This window comes from Monodelphis domestica, chromosome 4 (genome assembly GCF_027887165.1).
Source record: "Monodelphis domestica isolate mMonDom1 chromosome 4, mMonDom1.pri, whole genome shotgun sequence".
Taxonomy (NCBI): Eukaryota; Metazoa; Chordata; class Mammalia; order Didelphimorphia; family Didelphidae; genus Monodelphis; species Monodelphis domestica.
The window spans coordinates 11,174,672-11,196,792 of record NC_077230.1 but is presented as its reverse complement, the minus strand read 5'-3'; the positions used below and the strand labels follow the sequence as shown (position 1 = coordinate 11,196,792).

Below are 22,121 nucleotides of genomic sequence, written 5' to 3'. Positions count from 1 at the left end.
TAAGCAAATTAAGTGAACACAGAATAGTATACTTGTCAGATCTTTGGGAAGGGAAAGACTTTAAATCCAAGCAAGAGCTAGGAAAAAAATCACAAAATGTAAAATCAATCATTTTGATTATATCAAATTTAAAAGTTTTTGAACAAACAAAACCAATGTAACCAAAATTAGAAGGGAAGCAACAAATTGGGAAACAATCTTCATAACAAAAACCTCTGACAAAGGTCTAATTACTCAAATTTATAAAGAGCTAAATCAATTGTACAAAAAATCAAACCATTCTCCAATTGATAAATGGGCAAGGGACATGAACAGGCAATTTTCAGTTAAAGAAATCAAAACTATTAATAAGCACATGAAAAAGTGTTCTAAATCTCTTATAATCAGAGAGATGCAAATCAAAACAACTCTGAGGTATCTCCTCACACCCAGCAGATTGACTAACATGACAGCAAAGGAAAGTAATGAATGCTGGAGGGGATGGGGCAAAGTAGGAACATTAATTCATTCCTGGTGGAGTTGTGAATGGATCCAACCATTCTGGAGGGCAATTTGGAACTATGCCCAAAGAGTAATAAAAGACTGTCTGTCCTTTGATCCAGCCATAGCACTGCTGGGTTTGTACCCCAAAGAGATAATAAGAAAAAGACTTGTACAAGAATATTCATAGCTGCGCTCTTTGTGGTGGCCAAAAATTGGAAAATGAGGGGATGCCCTTAAAGTGGGGAATGGCTGAACAAATTGTGGTATATGTTGGTGATGGAATACTATTGTGCTCAAAGGAATAGTGAACTGGAGGGCTTCCATGGGGACTGGAACAACCTCCAGGAAGTGATGTAGAGTGAGAGGAGCAGAACTAGAACGTTGTACACAGAGACTGACACACTGTGGTACAATCAAATGTAATGGGCTTCTCCGTAGCAGCAATGCAGTGATCCTGAACAACTCGGAGGAACCTATGAGAAAAACCGCTATCCACATTCAGAGGAAAAACTGTGGGAGTAAAAACACCGAAGAAAAACAAGTGTTTGACTACATGGGTCAAGGGGATATGGTTGGGGATGTAGACTCTAAATAATCATCCTAGTGCAAACTTCAACAAATGGGGGGAGGGAAATAATATAATTCTTGTAACCAAGGAATAATGTTCTAAACTGACTAAATAAATTAATTTTAAAAAATTACCTTCTTTCTTAGTATCAATTTTAAGACAGAAGAGTGGCAAACGCTAGCGTAGTAATGGCGAACCTTTTAGAGATGGAGTAACAGGCCCCCCATCCCACACCCTAGACCAAGGGCCTTGCCACCCCCCCAAAAGAGACCATGTGCCATGCTCCACTCCTTACTCCACATGGGGGAGGGGGAGAAAAAGCACCCTTTGGGCTGCTGCACAGAGGTGCAAGTGAAGTAAGGAATGTCCTCAGTACCTGTAGAGAAGGGAAAGGGAGTGGCACGAGCACTCTGCTCCCCTCCAGTTCTGCTGCCTGTGAGTCACCCACCTTACTCCCTCTGAATTCCTACTGGGTTGCTGGGCAGAGGGAAGGGGGATGTGAAAAAATGTTGTCAGGTACCATGGAGAGGGGGAAGGGAGCAGCTCTGTCAGAGTCCTTCTGCCTTTCTAGTAATGACCTGGGAGGGTGGGGTGGCCAAGTGCCCACAAAGAACACTCTGTATGCCATCTTTGGCACCTGTGCCATAGGTTTGCCATCACTGGGCTAGGCAATCAGGGTTAAGAGACTTGCTTAGCTAAGAAGTATCTTAGGCTAGATCCTCCCACCTCTATGCCCAGCACTCTATCCAAATTAAACTCTTACCTTCCATCTTAGAATCAATACTATGTAATGATTTTGAGACAGAAGAGTGGTAAGAGCTGGGCAATAAGGATTTAGTAACTTGCCAAGGGTCACACGGCTAGGAAGTATCTAAGGCCAGCTTTGAACCCAACGCCTCCCATTTCTCGGCCTGGCTCTCAGTCTACTGAGCCAACTACCTACCCACTACTAGATCTTTTGAAATCTTATTTTTTAGAATGAATTTTTAAATAGCTTTGTAAGTTATGTCTGCTCATTTTGTGGTCTAGATTTTTTTTAGCTAATAGATTTTGGTGCTTAGGGGTTCAAACTATTTTGGAAACTATACAGTGGATATCAGTCTTAATTAAAGCCTGTCATTCCATCCACTGTGCCACCCAGCTACCCCTGAAACTTATAGTTTTCAAAGGTTGTCTGGGGTAATCAAAAGTTAAGTTACTTTGGTCTGAAATCACAGCAAGAACAGGTCACATAAGGAACCTGACTCCAAGGTCAGCTCTATTATGCCACTTCAACCCTCATAAATCATTTTGAACAAAAAAATGTAAAACATATGACTAGAATAATAGATGCAGAAAAGGTATTTAACATTCATTTATCTTTAGGACAGTAAAAGTATAGGATGAAAGTTTTTATTTAACGAAACAGAAAATGTTTATTCAAATCTAAAAGGCAACATCACATATAACTTACCAATTAAGCCCTCAGAAAAATAACTAAGACCTGTTCACACCCACAGTTTTTGCTAATGCCTAGAAATATTAGCCATAGTATTGACCAAGAAAAAGTGGAAAGAGAAACTATTTTTACAGAGGAGATTAATGTATTTGTAGATAGAATGCTGCTTGATTTACAAATATAAGGGAATTAAAAACAAACTGAAATAAACAATTTCAGAAAGCCAAGATACAAAATAAACTCATAAAATCTTAAGGATTTCCACATTTCTCCAATAAATATCAGGAAAAATGATAGAGAATATTGTGGGAAGATGGGGCATGTTGGGACCTAGGAGCTCAGATGTTCCCAAATCCCACAGTAACACTAAAACTACATTAGATATTTTAAGGAACCATCTATTAATGCCCCTACCCAGTCCAGGAATCTTAAAAAAAAAAAAAAAAGAATAAACTGAGCCTGCAATTTAAAAAAAAACCTAGAAAATTTGAACCAAAAAAAAAAAAAATCAGGGTGAGCTACTTTTCCAACCTAAAAAAAACATACAAGTTAGGCAGGAGATCAAGTGGAGTTCTGTTGGATGCAGCAACTTCAGGGTCTCTCAGCCCAGAAACAATGAGGGAGTTGGACAACTGCTCAGAAAGAGATTACAGGGGACACTTTGTTGGCACTAGGTACAGTTTGCTCTGATTGGAAACCTTATTGTCCATACCTAGCTTTGGGTCACAGTTCAAGGACTGATAGGACTACTGGTAGTCCATAACAAGGGAGCAGGGACCCTGATTAGAATACCAAAGAAGAGAAGAACTAGTGCATGAAGCTGCAGGAAACCTGGGGCCCTTCCTGGATAAAGACTGGAGTACAGACCAGAAGTGCAGGGACCACACCTCTCCCAGGATCACACTACAATGGAAGCACAAAAATCTTGCAGACACCCAAAACTATCTCTGAAAACACAGCATGAAAAAAGTCTGAAGCTTGAGACTGTGCCTCCTTAACCCAGGTGAAAAGAGCCCCTCTTTAACATAAAGTTCAAAGTCAAGAAATGGGCTAGAAAAATAAGAAAACAATATTACATATATATATATATATATATATACATATATATATATACACACACATGTATGTATGTATATATATATATATTTTTTTTAAACCTTTGCCTTCCATCTTGGAATCAATACTGTGCATTGGTTCCAAGGCAGAAAAGTGGTAAGGGCTAGGCAATGGGGGTTAAGTGACTTGCCCAGGGTCACACAGCTGGGAAGTGTCTGAGGCCAGATTTGAACCTAGGACCTCCCATGTCTAGATCTGGCTCTCAATCCACTGAGCTACCCAGCTGACCCCTTTAAATATTTTTTAAAAGAATCTGATCATAAAAAGCAACTACAGTGGCAGGGAAGGCCAAAACATAAGCTCGGAAGAAGACAGTAAATAAAGCAGCTCCCCAAACAGTCTCAAAGAAAAAATGCTGATTGGACACAAGCCCAACATTTCCAAATAAGTTATGGAAAGAAATAAGAGCGGTAGAGGAAAAAGTGGGAAAAGAAATGAGAGTGATGCAAGAAGATTTAAAAATATAACTAACAGCTTGGGGGGAACACTAAAAAAAAAAAAACACTGAATAAAATAACATCTTAAAAAAAGAGAACTAATGGCAAAAGAGGTACAAAAACTTACTGAAGAAAAGAACTCCAAAAAAAGAAGGATAGGTCAAATGAAAAATGAGGTTAAAAAGTCACTAAAGAATTCCTTAAAAAGCAGAATTGGTCAAATGGGAAAAGAGGTATAAAATCTCACTCTTAAGAAAATGATTCTTTAAAAACTAGAACTGAGTGGGTGGAAGCTAATTACTGTATTAGACATCAAGGCACAATAATAAGGAATAGATAAAAATAGATCAAGAAGAGATAATTTAAGAATTATTGAACTACTTGAAATTCATGATCAAAGAACCGACACATCATATATCAAGAAATTATCAAGGAAAAGAACCCTGATGTATCATATCCAGAGGGTAAAATGAAAAAAGAAGGAATCCATCAATTACTTCTTGAAAGAGAACCCAAAATGAAACTCTAGGGAATATCATGGCTAAAATTCCAGAGCTCCTAGGTAAAAAAAAAAAATTCAAGTGGTCAGAAGGAAATAATTCAAATATTGTAGTCTAGTATATACCAATCAGGAGCATAAAAAATTTAATGGCTTCAATGTTAAAGGAGCAGCGGTTTGAAAGATCATATTCTCGAAAGCAAAGGAGCTAGGATTACAACTAAGGATAAACTACTCAGCAAAACTGAGTATATATTTTTAAAATTAAAGTTTGTTTGTTACATCAAAATTCCAAGGTATCTCCCTCCCTCCCCACATACTAAAAGAAAGCATTATTTGACCCCCCCCCCAAAAGTACATATAAATTAAGTCATTCATGTTTCTATTTATCAGTTCTTAGTCTGGAGGTATATATTTACGAGTTATTTTTTTAACCCTTAACTTCTGTCTTAGAATTAATACTAATTATTGATTCTAAAGCAGAAGGATAGTAAGGACTACACAACTGGGATTAAATGACTTGCCCAGGGTAACATAGCCAGGAAGTGTCTGAGGCCAGATTTGAATCAAAGCCCTCTTGACTTTAGGGCTGGTGTTCTATCCCCTGTGCTATCTACCTGCCTCTATAAGTTATTCTTCATACATTATTTCTGTAGCTAAATATATAATGTTCTTTTGTTTCTACTTGTTTTGCCTTTCATATTTTCATGTGTCTTTCCATGATTTTTTAAAATTAATCTGCTCATCATTTCTGACTTTGAAGTGGTATTCTATCATCACAACTATATGCCACAACTTGTTTAGCAGCTCCCCAGTAGATAGGCATCACCTCAATTTCCAGTTCTTTGCCACTATCAAGAGAGCTGCTATGACTATTTTTAAAAATATAAGTTCTCTTCTTTTTCCCTGGTAACCTTGGGAAACAGACCCAATAGTGGTATTGCTCAGTCTCAGGGTGCATACAATTTTATAACTCTCTGGACATAATTCCAGATTGCTCTCCAAAATGGTTGGATCAGTTTACAGTTCTATCAAGTGTATTAGTGTCCCTGTTTTTCCACATCCCCTCCAACATTCATCATTTTGCCCTTTTCTTATTTTAGTCAATATGAGAGGTATGAGATAACATCTCAGAAATGTTTTGATTTGCATTTCTCTGATCAATAAAGCTTTAGAGCATTTGTTCATGACTACATATGGCTTTGATTTCTTTAATCAAAAACTGCCTCTTTATACCCTTTGATCATTTATCAATTGGAAAATGGCTCATATTCTTATAAGTTTGATAAAGTTATCCATATGATTGAGATATGAGACCCCTATCTGAGACTGAGTATAACACTTAAAGGGAAAAATGAATATTGAAATAGAGGAATTTCAAACATTTCTGATGAAAAGAACAAAGCAGATTATTGACCTTCAAACATGAAACTCAAGAGAACCATAAAGAAAAAAACATGAAAGAGTAATCATGAGACTCAATGAAGTTAAACTGTATACTGTCCTATATGGAAAGAAGATACAAGTATTTCCTAAGAACTTTATTGGGGCAGTTAAAAGGAGTTTACACAGAGAGCATGGGTATGAATCAATTATGGTGCAACACCCTCAAAAAAAAAAAAGAAGGAAAGGGTGGGAAAGAGAGATGCACTGGGAGAAGGGGTAAGCTAGATGGAGAAAATTTTTCCACAAAAGAAGTGTGCAAGGTACAGTTTTTATAATGGAGAGGAAAATAGGGTGGGCCTGAGTATGTAATGCTTGAACTTCATTCCCATTAAAATTGGTTCAAAAAAGGAAAAATATACATGTGTATGTGTATATACACACACACTCACACTCAATTATGTATAAAAATTTATCTTACCCAATAGCAATACAGAAGATAAAGGGAATAAAAGAGGATGAGAGAGGGCAGGGAAGAATAAAGGAAGCAGTAGATAAAAGCAAAAAAATGTACTTTTGAGGGGGGAGTGGAAAAAATGGAGGAAAAAACAGAAGCTAATGGAATGCAAAAAATATACAGTAATCTGAATGGAATGAGATAACTCATGAAATATAAGCAAATAGAATGGATTAGAAGCCAGAATTCAACAATGTGCTTCAGCTAAATTAAAGAAGACATGGGTAGCAACTATGATCACTGATAGGAGATAATCAGGGAAACTGCATGTTGCTAAAAGGCACCACAGACAATGAAGTAATATCAAAAATGTTTACAGTAATTTTCTCTGATAAAGAGATAAAAAAATCTCTGATAAAAATTCTCCAGTGTATTGAATATATTCACAAAAAGAAGAGCCATTCCCTAATTGATAAATGGTGATAGGATAAAATCAGGCAATTTTCAGAAGAAAGTTATCAAAGCATCTACAGTCATCTGAAGAAATGCTTTAAACAATTATCAATTAGAGAAGTGCAAATTAAAATGCTCAGTGTTTTACCACTATTACCTATTAGAAATAGCAAATGCTGGAAGAGATGAGGAAAAAATAGGTATACGAATAAATTGTTGGTGAACTTGTGAACTAGTCCAACCATTGTGGAAAACAATTTGGAACTATACCCAAAGGGCATATTGTCTGACCCAGCAATACCACTATTGGGTCTGTAGCCAAAGGAGATCAAAGGAAAAGGACCTTTATACAAAAATATTTATAGCAGCTCTTTCTGTGGTAGCCAAGAATTAGAAATCAAGAGAATGCTCATCAGTTGGATTATGGTTGAACAAGTTATGACATACAACTATTACAAAGCAATATTGTGCTATAAAGATGATGAAGGGGGCAGTTTCAGAAAAGCATGGCAAGGCCTAAATGAACTGATGCAAAGTGAACTAAGTAACAGAATGTTAGAATGATGATCAGTTGTGAAGACTTAGCTATTCTGATCAATATACAAGTCCATTTCAGAGGATTCATGATGACAAGATGTTATGTACCTCTAGAGAAAGCTGATTTTAAAAATATGGCTAATGTGGAAAGATTTCACGTGATTTCTCAAATACAAGGAGAGGTTTTGAACTCAAAATTTGTAAAGTACAAGATACTTAAAACAAATAAATAAGATTTAAAAATCTGGCTCTCCAAAATAAAATGTGTACGCAACTTGTTTTTAAGTTTAATCTGCATTAAAATTTTCTTCATCACTTTCTTAAGCCTCGCCAATCAAGAAAACAATAAATCAGATCCTTATTTTTAGCATTTGCTGTTCTTCAGGGTATAAATGATCACACTGAAAATTCAACAAATTCAACAAAAATGACTCTCCTGAGCCAGCACCAGCTGGCTCCAACAAATCCCTGAGTCAGGGAGACTGAATAGTTCGGGATAATGCCAAAGGTATAAACCATGGGGATTAGAAGGATGGTAGAACCTTTGACAGAAAAAGGGAAGAGAATGTACTCAGAAGAAAGGAATAACTAGTATCAAATGCTACAGAGAGGGCAAGAAGGACAAGGATTGAGAAAATCTATTGGCCTTAGCAATAGAGAGTTCATTGGTGATCTTGGAAGAGTTTCAGCAAATTTGTAGAGAGATAAATCAGATTTTAAGGGGGAGAGTCATAAAAGAAAAAAGAAATGAATATAGAAAGTTTATTGCTTCTTCCTTTACCCCTTAGAATTTAGCTAAGAAAGGAAAGAAAGATATAGAAAAGTTCTAGAAGGACTATAGTTTCAAGGGATGGCAGGGCCAAATGACAATGGGGGGAGGTATGTGTGTTTAAAAGAAAGAGCCAACAGATTAAAAGTCAAAAATTAGAAAAAAAAGTGAACAGTCACTTATTTGGCACTCCTGGCAGAAACAAGACAGGAGGGACCAAGGCCTCACATTAGGAGAGCTCCTATTGCCAAGTGGGTATGCTTTGCTGATCAAGTGTTACCCATGTGTGTGTGGTGAACATAGACAGAGGGAAGTAGGGTTTTGTTTGAATTTAATTATGAATTGTATCTTTCTTTCAATTCAGTATTAGTCATGTTGCTTTTATTGCACTTTATGATCCATAAGTATCTCATTGCATTCTAATCCCAGTTGTCACTGGATAATAATAATAATAATAATAATAATCACTGAACTAGCTAAGCTAGGCTCAGCCTAATATTTCGTGTTTTGTCATCAGGAGTTGTCTTTAGTGGCTCTGAGATTAAATTTGTTGTTAAAGTGGGATACGATGTAGGAGCAAAGGAGCGTTCAGCTACTGGATGGCTCTGGTATTCTGGAGTCTGAAGGTAAGGGAAAAGATCCCATTTCCCTCTGACTAGAGCTTTATTCTCTCTTTTTTACTAGAACAGCACAATTAAGTACTCCTGAAAAGTTGGATCACCAACATAAGAAAACCAAAGAGAATCTGTCCTCGCATATTGAGTAATTCATGTAAGAAGTGATTATATATTTCTTTTCTTTTCAAGGATATCGACAAAGTCAAAAGAGCAACTTTTGGCTCTAGTAACAGTGAAGGCCAATATGGTAACACCAAAGAGGGTGAGGGCTGATAAGATGAGAAGTGAGAAGCATATCATCTAACTAAGAAGATATCATTGGAGAATATGTTGAACCCTGCTAAAATTGGGACTCCAAAGAAAAAGAAAAAGGGAAGACAAGGTTTAGGAATGAGCACAAATGAGAAGAAAGCTTCTAGTTCATGCTGAAATGACATTCCCGAGGCTGAAACCTCCCCTTGTAACCCAAAAGAGCCCTGAGGAAATTTGGAAAGTTGCAGAAAAAGGTTAAACAGCAAACTAATGAATCACTACAAGAACTGCTAACTTCTAGGTCATATAACTGACAAGATGAAGAACCAAACATTTTCTCCAATCCTTACCATACCAAAAGTGGAATTATACACAAGAGAAAAAGCAATTTCAGCTGCCTCAATGGTCTATAAATCAAAAACTCTTATGAGGTAACAGTCTGATGAACTAACAGTAGAGAATAATAATCCTTAAAATACTCACCCAGCACCCTTCCCTCAACCACTCACCAGTGCCACACAAGCTGCCCCATGGGCTTGCAGCAGAACCCAACACTAGCACCCCTTCCTCCCAATGCCACAGAAAACCAAAAGGCAGGAGTTTACTCTGGTTGCGATAGTAGTTCAGCCACACTCTAGGAGTTTAGGTGGCTGTGGGGCCCTCCACAAAAGGGCTAGTTCTGTCCCATACAATTTGCTTTCCATCTTGGGAGGAAACAGAGATAGCTTTGAAGTCCCCCAGAGAAACTGACTTCAAAAGGAAAGGAATCAGAAAGTGAGCAATAAAATAGAAGGAAAAAAAGATTGAAATTACCAAAGATCTCAGAAGGAAGAAAACTCAGTGAAAAAGCAAAAACAGAAAGGAATAGGAACTAAATGGTTATGAGTAAATATAGCAAGATCCCCCCCCCCAAAAAAAAAGAAATGAACCAACAAGGAATAAAGCAGCTGTCCTCAAGAGATTGTCAAAGGAGCATGGAACTGTCACAGGATGGTCTTAAATGCTTAAGAAAAGAAATAACAATTATGAAAGAATTTATGGTTAGCACAGCAGAAATAATTGGCAAAATAAAAAAATTTTAATCCCTTCAGGCAAGTGTCAAAAAAAAAAACAGAATAGATATGAGAATGTAAATACAAAGAAGTAAAGGACCATCTGGAAGAAGAGAAGCAAAAACAGTAATAATAAAATAAAATATGATCTTGAAGACAAAACATGTAGACAACTTAAGGATTACATACCACCCAGAAGAATATACTTTTTTTTTCATCTGAATACCATAATGCAAGAAATAATACAAGAAAATTACCAAAAATGTCTGAAAGCAGACAACAAGGTATGGACTGAAAGAATACAAAAGTCTTCTCCAGGAGGAAAAAAAAAAAAACTACATTCTGGCAAGCTCCAATATCTGTAATGGTTAAATTTATAATTCATCCACTGTAAAAAAAAAAATCTTCAAGAGATCAAAAGACATAAAAACAAATCCTCCAAAGAAAAGAAAAAGAAATTTAAATAGCACAACATACTATACCAACCAGAAACATAGGAGGGAATGAAATGAGGTTAAGACAGCTGGAAGTCCAATGGATAAAGTATTGGGTCAGGAATCAGAAGATCTGAGTTCAAATCCAGACTTAAAAACTTCCTAGATGTATGACCCTGTGTAAGTCACTTAACCCCTATTTGCTTCCATTTCCTTAATTGTGAAATGGGGATAACAACAGCATCTACCTCACAGAGATTTTGTGAGAAACAAGATAATAAATAAAAAACATTTAGCAGAATGTCTGCTACATAGTAGGCACTATATAAATGCATGTTCCCCCTTAATAATGTGTTCTGAAGGGAAAAGGAACTCAAGATGCAACCTAAGATGCAACCTTCTTTGCAAACCTAAGACTAATCAATGAAAAAATGGCCTTCAATAAAAAGAGGTATTTGAAGATTCCTAGAAAGAAAACCATAACAGAACAGATTATTATTTTTGCCAGTACCACAGACAATAAAAATATAAGCAATGTAAACAAATGCAGCAAAAAAAAACCCTGCCAACAACAAAACTATAACAGAGAGACAATTAAAGAACTTCTTTCTAAAAGTAAATCAGAAGACAAGAGTGAATGTGGAAGTCAAACTGAAGTGATGATGAAGAAAGAGGCCTGAAACCTTATGGACTAACACTATAGCACCCCATTTGCAGGTGAATCAATATTTTGTGGAACTAAATTACAGAATTGGAGGATGTATGAAAAGGAGAAAGAGAAGGACGAAAGCAGCCGAATATTTGTTACAAACTAATTAAATCAAAGGTTAACAGTAAATGAAAAATCGCTGCTATAATATCTTGGGAAGAAGAGAGCTTCGGGAAGAATGAGTGAGGAGGCAAAGGGAGAGATTTAAACAGAGGGAAAGGAAGAGAGAAGACATGTTTCCATCGTAGAAAGGGGTACCACTGCTGGCTGCTCCCATGGGAGAAAGGAAAATGGAGACTGTACAGTGACTATAATCTGCAGGGATTTTATGTTTAGCTAGACAACTCATTCTGCATCATGTGAAGGAGAATCAGAGTTCCTAGGGGCAAATGTCATCCATGAGAGTGGAAAGGCAAGAAACTAAAGAGACTACGGGGCAAATGTGGGAAAAATAATCATGGAGCAGGCAAAGGTTAATAATGAATTAATTGCACAATCAAGGAGAAAGGAAAATTCCTACTATAAGGCAACAGTCCTTTCAATCAGCTGCAAGAATTGGTATCTCTAAAAGTAAGGCAAAACAGAAAAAGGCAGCCAGGGATAAAATCTACAAGGCAATAACAAAATGTCAACTGTGTAGAAGGAACACAAAATACAGACCTTGGAAGCTTTAATCACATGAGTAATACAAAGACTAAAGGACTGAATAGGAATGTGGACCATGAATCAAAGAAGAAAAGTCTAGAAAATACAGAAAGTGAAGACAAATAATGAAGAAAAGGAGGTAAAGAAATCCTTTGGAGAAAAAAAAGCAAAGAAAATGGAATTTTAAATACGTGAAAATACATTGAAGGGGGAAAGGGCATTAACTAAATTAACTAAATGGGGGGGGGGGGAAGTAATAAGCAAAACTAAGAAAAGAAGTAACAAATTGACAAATTGGCTTCAAGGGGAGGGAAAGAGTTGGTTGAAATAGGGTTGCCTTAAAGTAGATTAAGCTAAAAAAACTGAAGAAATAGTATTTATAAAGAGAAGAAAAACTGCTGATTCAAAAAAGTATTAGAGACAAATGGAGGGAAATATCAACCTAGCTCTCATAACTTTAAATGTGTATGATTTAAATGAGAATGATTTAAACAATCCAAAAGAACAATAAATATTGGATAAAGAAACAAAACCCCATGATCTGGTGCTTACAAGACATATATCTAAAAATTAAAGACACACAGAATAAAAGTGAATAACTAGAAAAAAATGTATTCTTCATCAGGTCAAACCAAAAAAAAAGCAGGAATTGCAATCATAATATCAAGTAAAACAAACATTCACAACATAAAAACAGGACAAACAAGCAAACTACATTGTGCTAAAATGAACCCTAGACAACAAATCAATATTGATATTAAACTCAGTATTTGATAAAACAGAAAACATGAATTATTTAGGAAAGACCACCCTATTTTATAAAAACTGCTAGAAAAACTAGAAAGACATCTGGCAGAAATTAGGCTGGCGGGGAGGGCAGCTGAGTAGCTCCATGGATTGAGAGCCAGGCCTAGAGATGGGAGGTCCTATGTTCAAATTTGGCCTCAGACACTTCCCAGCTGTGTGACCCTGGGCAAGTCACACTTGACCCCCATTGCCTAGTCCTTACCACTCTTCTGCCTTGGAACCAATACACAGTATTGATTCCAAGATGGAGGGTAAGGGTTTATTATAAAAATAAAAAAAAAGAAAGAAATTAGGCTTGGACCAACATCTTACAATATATTCCACAACATATTCTAAATGGATATGACCTTTATATTCAGGATCATAATATAAAAAATTAGAAAAGAAAAAACCTATATAACAAATATCTTTCACATCTATAGGTAGTGGATATTGTCTTAACCAAAGAAAGGATAGAGGTAATTACAGAAGATAAAATATTTTTATTATATTAAACTGAAAAGTTTCTGAACAAACAAAATTAATGGAAACAGTGGAAAGGGTTGAAAAAATCTTTATATAAAAAAATTTTTAATAATGGTTTGCTATTCAAGCTATATAAATAACAGATGTGTATAATCTGTAAATACATGCATCCATATGAGGCATATATACATATGTGTGTATATCCCCATGTGTGCATATGTGCATATATACACATCGAATAATGGATCTATCCAATGATATGAACATTCTCAAAAGAACTGCATACTAGAACCACATGAAAGAAGACTCTAAATCACTAATAGTGAAATGTAAATCAAAACAACTCATCTCACACCCAGCAAAATGACAAAGATGACAAAAGATGGGAATAATCAAAGTTGGAGGGGTCGTGGGAAGATTAGCATCTGTGTACATTGTTGGATAACCACTTAGGAAAGCAATTCAGAAACGTACAAAAAAGTTGACCAAACTATCCATAACCTTTGAATCGGAGACTCCATCACTAGTCTACCCACCCCAAGGAAATCATTGATATAAGAACAAAGTTGCCATGAACCCAGAAATATTTATAGTAATACTGTTTCTAACAGCTAAGTATTAGAAACAATGTAGATATTCATGGATTCCAGAATTGTTAAACAAATAGTTACATGAATGTAATGGAATATTAGTAGCTATAAGAAATAACGGCCATGATGTACAAAGAGAAGGATGGAAAAATCAACATGAACTGATATAGATCAAAATACAGAGAAAAAAACAATATATAAAAGTACGATATAAACAAAAATAACTCTCCCCCCAAAAATCAAAAGTGCATATTGTAAAATTATAAAGAATACACATACCTTATAAGAAGAGATATAAAAACACATCCCACTCCTACTCCTTTACAGAGGTGGAAGATCTATAAGTAAATATTTTCAGAACTTTTTGCTGTATTAATCAGTTATGTTAATTTTTCTCTTATTTTTATTTTTTATTATAAAAAATACTACTTTTGATATGTAACAGACCCCTGGGAGGCAAAGTGGAAGAGATCCTGGGGGAAACTATGGTGATATAAAACAAAACAACAACAAAAAAAATCAATAAAAACTTATTTTGAAAAAACAAAACCATTATTCTGAGAAGGGGTCCATAGACTGCACCAACCACCCAAAAAGGTCCATCACAGACACACCCATACATACACAGGTTAAGAACCCCTGTTCTAGATCATTGTGGATGCCTTAAAGAAATATCTGGAGACAAGGATCTTATGCCAACCAAAAAGGACACTAGTAAGAGAGCTGAGATAGGAATGAAGAAAAAAAAGTCCTCCAATTGTGTATCCTTTTACACTGAAACTGTTTCATTCAAAAAAACATATTGTTCTTTATTATACATCTTGTTCATTTAAAAAATAAAATATTTTTTAAAAATTAATTCCTAACCCCTCAAGACCACAATATCAATCTTTACACTACCATAACAATCAAAGAAGAGATGAGACCCTGACATTTGATCAGAAAACAGTAGAGAGAGAAAAAACAAAACAACAGAGACAGTGCCACACTAAGGTATTTTATTTTATTTATTTATTTTTGCCGATTACATGTAGTAACAAATTTCCACACAAATTTTCCTAAGTTACATTATCTCCTCCCTCCCATTGCTAGCATGTGGATTTGATCTGGGTTCTACATGGGTTATCATGCAAAACATATTTCCATATTGTTCATTTTTGTAAGCGAGTCATCTTTTAAAACCCAAACCCAAATAAATAAATGAAAAGTGGTACGCTTTCATTTGCATTCTGAGTCCAACAGTTCTTTCTCTGATAGTGCATAGCATTCTTTGTCATCAGTCCCTCAGAATTATCCTGGATATTGCCGATAATAACTGTCTATCACCACACTAAGGTTTTTTCCATCTAATATTGTGCTTCTATGTAGATTTGGGGTGTTTGGATAATGGGGTGAAAGGGGAGATGAAATGTCAGGAGAGGAACGACTTGTGTACCAACATGAAAGTTTGAGATGACAAAATTTAGATTTTTTAAATGAAATAATGTTTCAATTGTGCAAGCCTAAATGAGTAGTCAAAGTAATGTTGAAGTACTATTCCACACTTTTTCAAGTCTTATTCGAAAGTTATGACTTGAAGGATCTATGAGTTTGTTCTTCGACAAAAGGCATCATGAACCCTTCACAATATATGGTATTCAAGAATTGCTCTGGCTGGAAAAATTCATCGTCCACCTTTTCAGACCCAGCTAGACTATTTTTCTCACAGACATACAATGAATTACTCAAAGCTCTTCAAGCTTGGTAGGTTCTAGCAGTTTTACTAGAACTCTCTAGTAGAGAACCTGGGGTTATCTATGGCACAATTAAAGGAGGTCTTGAGTGGAGGCAGGATTAAAACTCTAAAATTAAACAGTTTACCTTTTGTCCCTTCCCAGCCACAATCCCATAGATGATTTAATCTCATCACTGAATCCTGCACAAAATGGCAAATACAGATTTTACATGTGAGCATCTTATCTGTACCATTTAGATACTACTCCAGGGCCAACCCCATGTCATGGAAAGTTCACTGAACTAGAAGGTCTTAGACCCAAGTTCCAAATATCACCAAATATCAATGTGGCCTTGGGTAAGTGATTTGACCTAGCTTCATAACAGTTGCTAACCATAACACAAGAGGGATGGGAAAGGTTTCTTTCCCAATATAATAATTTATGAATTTACTTTAAACAAAAAATTGCTAGGTCCTTGAGCATAAGGAACTGGTTATGAGGCAGTATTCAATAAGTGACTCTTGTACGCAAATTTACTTAGCCTACTCTATCCAATTAGAACTCTCTATGCAAAATGAATGAATGAATAAAAACAGCAGAAATATGAGTCAGAGTACCAGAAGTAGAAAGTAATGCACAGAGGATGAGACTTGGGCTCCAAAAAGCGAACACAAATCCCACCTCTGACATTTACTGGCTGTCTTCCCTTAGTCAAGTCACAATCTTTTTAAATCTGTTTTCCTTATCTATAAAGTAAAAGAGTTGGATTCAATGACTTCTCTAATCCCTCTCAGCTCTAAGCCCAATTTTTCTAGATTCCCTAGTCATGGTATGATACTTAAGTCAGGAAAGGAGAAAGACCAAAGTTGCTTTAACATTCTTATTCAGGGAAAGGGAGAAATGGAGTAGTCCTGAGAGAGTAAAAAGTCTTTAAAACTCCTCTTAGATGAACATTAGAGTGCAGTTAAATTGTCGGCTAACAAACCTCCTAACATATGCTTCCTTTTAAATCTTGCTCTCTAACTTCATCCCCAAAAGGAAGCAAAGGGAACAAAAGCTGGCCCTCAGCAACTACATGAAATGGAGAATTTCCTGATTATGCCTGGAAAAGCCTCAGAATTATTTCTGAGTAACGTTACTACCACTGGTATTAAAACAAAAAACAATAGTATTATTAGCCTTATAATCAAGGGCAGCATAATAAAATGCAAATAGAAGTAATCAGTCCACTCTAAGATAGTAAGACATATGTTGATGATGAGTATTTTAAGGATACCGCCTTAAAAAGGAACAACCAGGCTAGAGGGATTTTTTTTACGGAGAAGGTCATGAGGGTTAGGTAAAAAGGAAATATCATGTATCACAGGTTATTAGTTTACTTCACAAAGCAAAGAAGTATTTAAAGAGCAACAGCTATATTTGGAAAATCCTAGGGAATTGGAAAAAAAATATTACTTAAGACAATTAACAGATATAACAAATTATAAATGGAACTCAAATGGAGAGGAGAAAAGACCCGTCTTTGTAGAGGGAGAGGCCCACAGGTGTTACATATTGCTCATATTTGCAGACTTTTTTTTTTACTTCAATCAGTTGTGCCGATTTTTTTTCTATTTAAAAAAATAGTATGTGTTATGTGGAATGGATCTCTGGAAGGGAGGGATTAGAGGGGATAGCTACAATGATGTAAGAAACAGAAGACATCAGTAAAAATATTTTTTAACAAGAAAAATCTTGAATTGAAGTACATGGCCTCAGAATATCCTTGCAGTTCTAGATATGATTCTATAATATAGAAGAGGCAATTATTCAATATACTTGAATGATCTGTGTTTATGGCAGAGAATCTTTGGCTGCTTTTTGATGGAGGGGAGCGGGGAATAGATATCATTGTTACTCATGTTTACTTTCTCCATTCAACTCGGTTTTTAACTTATTCACTGAAGTTACCTTCCACAGCTCTCATTTATTCGCCATCCTTTGATAAACCAAAGATAACCCCTTAACAGTTTATCCTTCATACTGTGAGCATGTATGTGTGTACATACATATACATATAGACATATGTGTGAGCATTTATCATTTTGTCAATATACAAAATGAAGGCGATAGAAGGTTCTCCATCTTCACTAAGGCAAACAACTTTCCCTGACATCACGTAGAGCAATTTAAAGGCTAAGGCTACCTGAAATACAAACCAGAAAAAGAAATACTACATTTGTGAGCATGCATGTAATATTAGACACCTAAACATAAGCCCAAAGAGAACATGAGATGCTAAAGACAAAAATACCACTGAGCCATGGTTAGAGTGGGGGGAGGTGGAGAAGCAACTAGAAACAATCCCTTAATTCAAGGTGTACATGGGGGAAGGGGGAGGACATGGTAAAGTCAGCACTGAGAGATTACATCAATATCTCAGCTTTGATGTCTCTCTCCCTCTCCTCCCCCAAGCTTTTCAGCATGGTGGGCCCTCCGTTTGAAATCCACGCTGCTGAATCCGACAATTCTAGTCCCTCGGTGTCCCCTGTACTCTCGTGAAGAAGATTCAGACATAGCCCATCGCTTATTAGAAACACAGCTCATCAGGAGCAAAGGCACAAGCTAGGATGGTAGGAGAAATGGAATTGAGGAATACATTGCACTGCATCATCGTCTCGGAAAAAGAGCCTGGAGAAAGTCACCTGACAGTCTATAAGGCATCGCCCACCCATTTACCAGCCACTCAAAAGGAAAGAGTCAAGCAGATTCCAGGAGTAGCAAGCTCTCACCCAATGATGAAGTCTGTAAACAAAAGCAGGCCCAGCTCCGATGGAAAGTGGCATACAGGGATAAAGGGACAATATGGGGGGCGGGGGGGGGGAGTTTGGCAGGGAAGAAAAGCTAGAATTGTAAAAATCGTAATTGCAAACATCCTGCTTTACAACACAGAGGGCGCACAGCACAGCACTCTCCAAGTGCCCAGCGCCTTGGAAGCCAGAGCCCCAGATGACAACTCATTGTCTAGGGCGTCAGTTAAAGGAGCCCAGGAGATCGAGCAGGCTAAAAGCATTGTAAATCTTCATTCACGAGCTCCTTCCTCCAGCTAACCCATCACCAGATGGAAAGGATTTCACTCTTCCTTCCCTTTGAGGCCAAACTTGCCAGCTAAAGCCCATTGTGAAAATTATTTATGAGCAAGAGGCAAGGAAGTGGCATCATGCCTGAGCACCGCAGGGAAACGGAGATAAGGGACAAGAGAAGGCTGCCTCTTCGAACACCCACGGCCTGAGGTCTTTAAGTCGGACGGAGATTTACAACCAGCACAGATACACGTACTCGGAAAGTGAGTAAGATTACAATGACGGACGAGCATTGACTGACAATGTAACCCTCTTCGCCAACTGGCTGCATCAATGTCTTGTCCCAACACTTAACACTCTCATTCGCCTCTGCTCTTGCAACATCTCCACTCTTCTTTTTCTTCCTTCTCGCAGTTTGCCAAGCCATTCATATTAACTCTACTGATTTCATCTCTTCTCTCCCCCATCCTTGCACATGCACACACGCGCGCGCACACACACACACACACACACACACACACACACACACCCCTCTAAATAGTAAGCAAATGAAAACAAAATCGAGTAAAATCTAAACCACCAGGAGCTGAGACCTGAAAGAAACCTCCCTGGATGCTGTAAATGAGATCATACGGACATTTACGGCAATCCTTCTGTTTTCCCTCCCTGCCTTTCCCGACTCGAACGCCCCACCTCGCCCGCCAGGACTCACCTGCAATTTCCCTGGCCTGTATCTTTGCAAAGCGATCTAGAGACAATAAGGAGGACCCGCACGCTGGGCACGCCAAGGAGCCAGGCTACAGCCACCGCACGATGGCTGTTACCTACGTAGCCGAGCTAGAAGTAGAACAGCTGCGGCGCTACACGCTACACGTAGGGGCTGCGGACCCCAGCTCAGGTTCGTCCAATCCGAGGGTCTGTGTAGTTACCGCAGGCGGCCCAAGGGGTGGGGACAGAAGACGCCGCGGAAAGTCTGCCTCGGGTTGGAGAGATGGGCAATCGCTCTGCCTCAGACCGGCCAATCAGGGCCAGCAGATAGAGTAGCGGGGCGTTCAGAGTTGGGATGTTGTACGACTACCCAGCGCACGTTGGTAACGAGGCTTTCTTCTAGGCCCGGGCTTAACTCGCAGGACCATAGGGACTGCTCGGGAAACGCCTGCTCCTGGTTACTCTGCCCGAACTACCTGAGCGGGACTCTTGGAGTGGAGAAAAGAGAGGGCAGTCGGGAAAGAGATTGAGGGAACAAAAGCAGCCACGACCCCGCGCAATAGGTCTGGAGGACTGCTTGTCTAGGTGCCTAGGTAGAGGGAACCAATGAATTTTAGCAAAAGACCTTGAGTTGGCGCGGGCGGAGCTCGTAAACTGTGGGATTGGCTGCTGTGAGTCCACCAGTAAGTGTATAAAGCAGAATTTGAATGGAGTTCTTCCAGCCGGGCTCACCATTCACCTTACTCCGCCGCCCCTCCCCACCCCCCAAGAGTCCTCCTGCCTTTTCTCCCACTTGGGGCCGAAGGGCTAAGCGCCTGGAAAGGGTTGGGAAAGCAAAAGAACTTTACAGCACTGTATTTTGTGGAACAGAGCTGGAGAAAATGGAGGGGATGGATGGGATCTGGGGTACATTGAGAAAGAAAGGTTCTCTTTGTCCAGGAGAAGTGCCTGGGGTAAAATATGGAAGAATGGGAGGTCGTAACTGTGCAGAGGGCATCCGATTTGTACAAAAGGCTTCCTGCTTGTAACCCAAACTTGCCCCAGCTTTTGAGCGTGCTCAGTCCTGTTACCAAGTCCTGTTACCAAGAAATTGGAATGAAAGTCCATTTCTGCCATTTTTCCGTAGCTTGGCGTCATGTAGCCTCTGCCTGACCTACAGAGCCAGTGAGGGCTGTTGGCAATCTACATCTTAGGAATAAAGTTTCATTTTACATACATTTTAGATTTTAGAATCAGTAGTAATGATATCTTCCCACCTCTCTATGGATAATATATACTCTTATGTATTCTATAGAATATTTAAGGGGAAATATGGCCAAAAACCATATGGGAATGGTTCAGCGTGGAAGAGTATGTGAAATCTGCTACTGGTAAAGAGAATTTATTTTTTTATTATGTATGTAACTTTATTTATGCCAATTAACATGTAATAACATATTTTCACATCGGTTTTCCAAAGTTATATGATTCAAATTGTCTCTCCCCATGAAGCTAACAAGCAATTCGATCTAGATTATACGTGGATTATCATGCAAAACATTTCCATATTATTTATTTTTTTAAAGTAAATAATCATAAAAAGCACAAACGCCAAAACAAAAACTCAAATAAACAAGTGAAAAATCCAATGCTTTCCTCTGCATTTCAACTCCCACAGTTCTTTCTCTGGAGGTGGATCATTCTTCCTCATAAGCCCCTCAGAATTGTCCTGGATCATTGCTGAGAGTAGAGAAGTCTATCACAATTGATCATTATTCCACAATATTGCTGTCACTGTGTACAATGTTCTCGGTTCTTCTTACTTCACTCTGCATCTGTTCATGTAGGTCTTTCCAGCTCTTTCTGAAATCATCCTGTTCATTTCTTACAGCATAGTATTCCATCACCACCATAAGCCATATTTTGTTCAGCCATTCCCCAATTGATGGACATCCCTTCAATTTCCAATTCTTTACTCCAACAAAAAGAGCAGCTATAAATATTTTTGTGTAAGAAGGTCCTTACACACACACACACAAATCTCTTGAGGATACAGACCTAGTAGTGGTATTACTGGATCAAAAACTATGCTTTGTTTCATAACCTTTTGGGCATAGTTCCAAATTGCCCTTCCAGAATTTGGATCTGTTCACTGAGAGTATCTATCTTGAAGAAATATTAATAAGGGCCTTTTTTTCTCCTTCAAGAATTCTCTCAGGGAGGTGATACTTTCAGCTGTTATGGGCTAACTGGGAAGAAAACCTGAGAGACTGAGATCTTGCTGAAATGGGATACCAAATAGAAAGAGGAAAAGAAAGCAAGTGAGACAGGTAGGAGGAAATGCAAAAGACCAACTTCATATACTTCCCAATCTGCCTTAAGGGGGCCAAGATTCAATTAGTAATATTTAACTGACTGAAGTTGACTGTAAGCCTTTTTTAAAAGATGGTAAAATATTAGCGTCTTTTTAACATACTTCTTCACGTAAGTTGGGCATTCATCACTGACAGAGACTGCCTATCTGCATCAGTTTCCTAAGCCATAAAAATGGTGAATAGGCTTCATCTTGGAAGTTACCTGTAAATGAATGGTTATAATAAAAATGAGAGACAGAATAGCCTTGGGGAGATGCATACTTGGAGTCAGAAAGACCAAGACTTGAGTCCTACCTTTGCCCCCTACTTGCTTTTTGACCATGGGAGAGTCATTTAACCCATAAGCATCCCAAGCAGCTCTGACTATAAAAGCAAACAATGGCTGATCAATATCTTTAGAGGGTTTGTGTGCTGGAATTTTCTTATACTAATAAATTTACAGGTCTAGACTAAAAAAAAAGATAAAGTCACCATCACACATAATAATTTATATGCCCTTTTAAAAAGGTTTACAAAGGACTTCCATACAGAAACCAAGTGGGAAAATAGGAAGGACATGTATAATTGACTC

At 37.7% G+C, this 22,121-nt stretch overlaps 1 protein-coding gene and 1 long non-coding RNA gene across 24 annotated transcripts in view; one reads left to right on the top strand and one right to left on the bottom strand.

The window, feature by feature from the left end:
- TIAM1 (TIAM Rac1 associated GEF 1) overlaps positions 1-19,394 on the bottom strand; it is a 302,352-nt gene extending 282,958 nt beyond the window's left edge. For 8 of the 23 annotated variants that reach the window (XM_056826028.1, XM_056826010.1, XM_056826026.1 and 5 more), the window contains exon 1: positions 19,201-19,337. The gene's annotated coding sequence lies outside the window, so the exon portion shown is untranslated. Of the gene's footprint in view, positions 1-19,200 lie in introns of all 23 variants that reach the window. The other 15 variants (XM_056826024.1, XM_056826021.1, XM_056826023.1 and 12 more) reach the window with 7 other exon arrangements.
- A 350-nt stretch (positions 19,395-19,744) lies between these two features.
- Positions 19,745-22,121, top strand: part of LOC130458939 (uncharacterized) — a 66,498-nt gene continuing 64,121 nt past the window's right edge. Inside the window, exons 1-2 of the long non-coding RNA XR_008918288.1 lie at positions 19,745-19,879; positions 21,383-21,505. This is a non-coding gene — a long non-coding RNA (uncharacterized LOC130458939). The remainder of the gene's footprint in view (positions 19,880-21,382; positions 21,506-22,121) is intronic.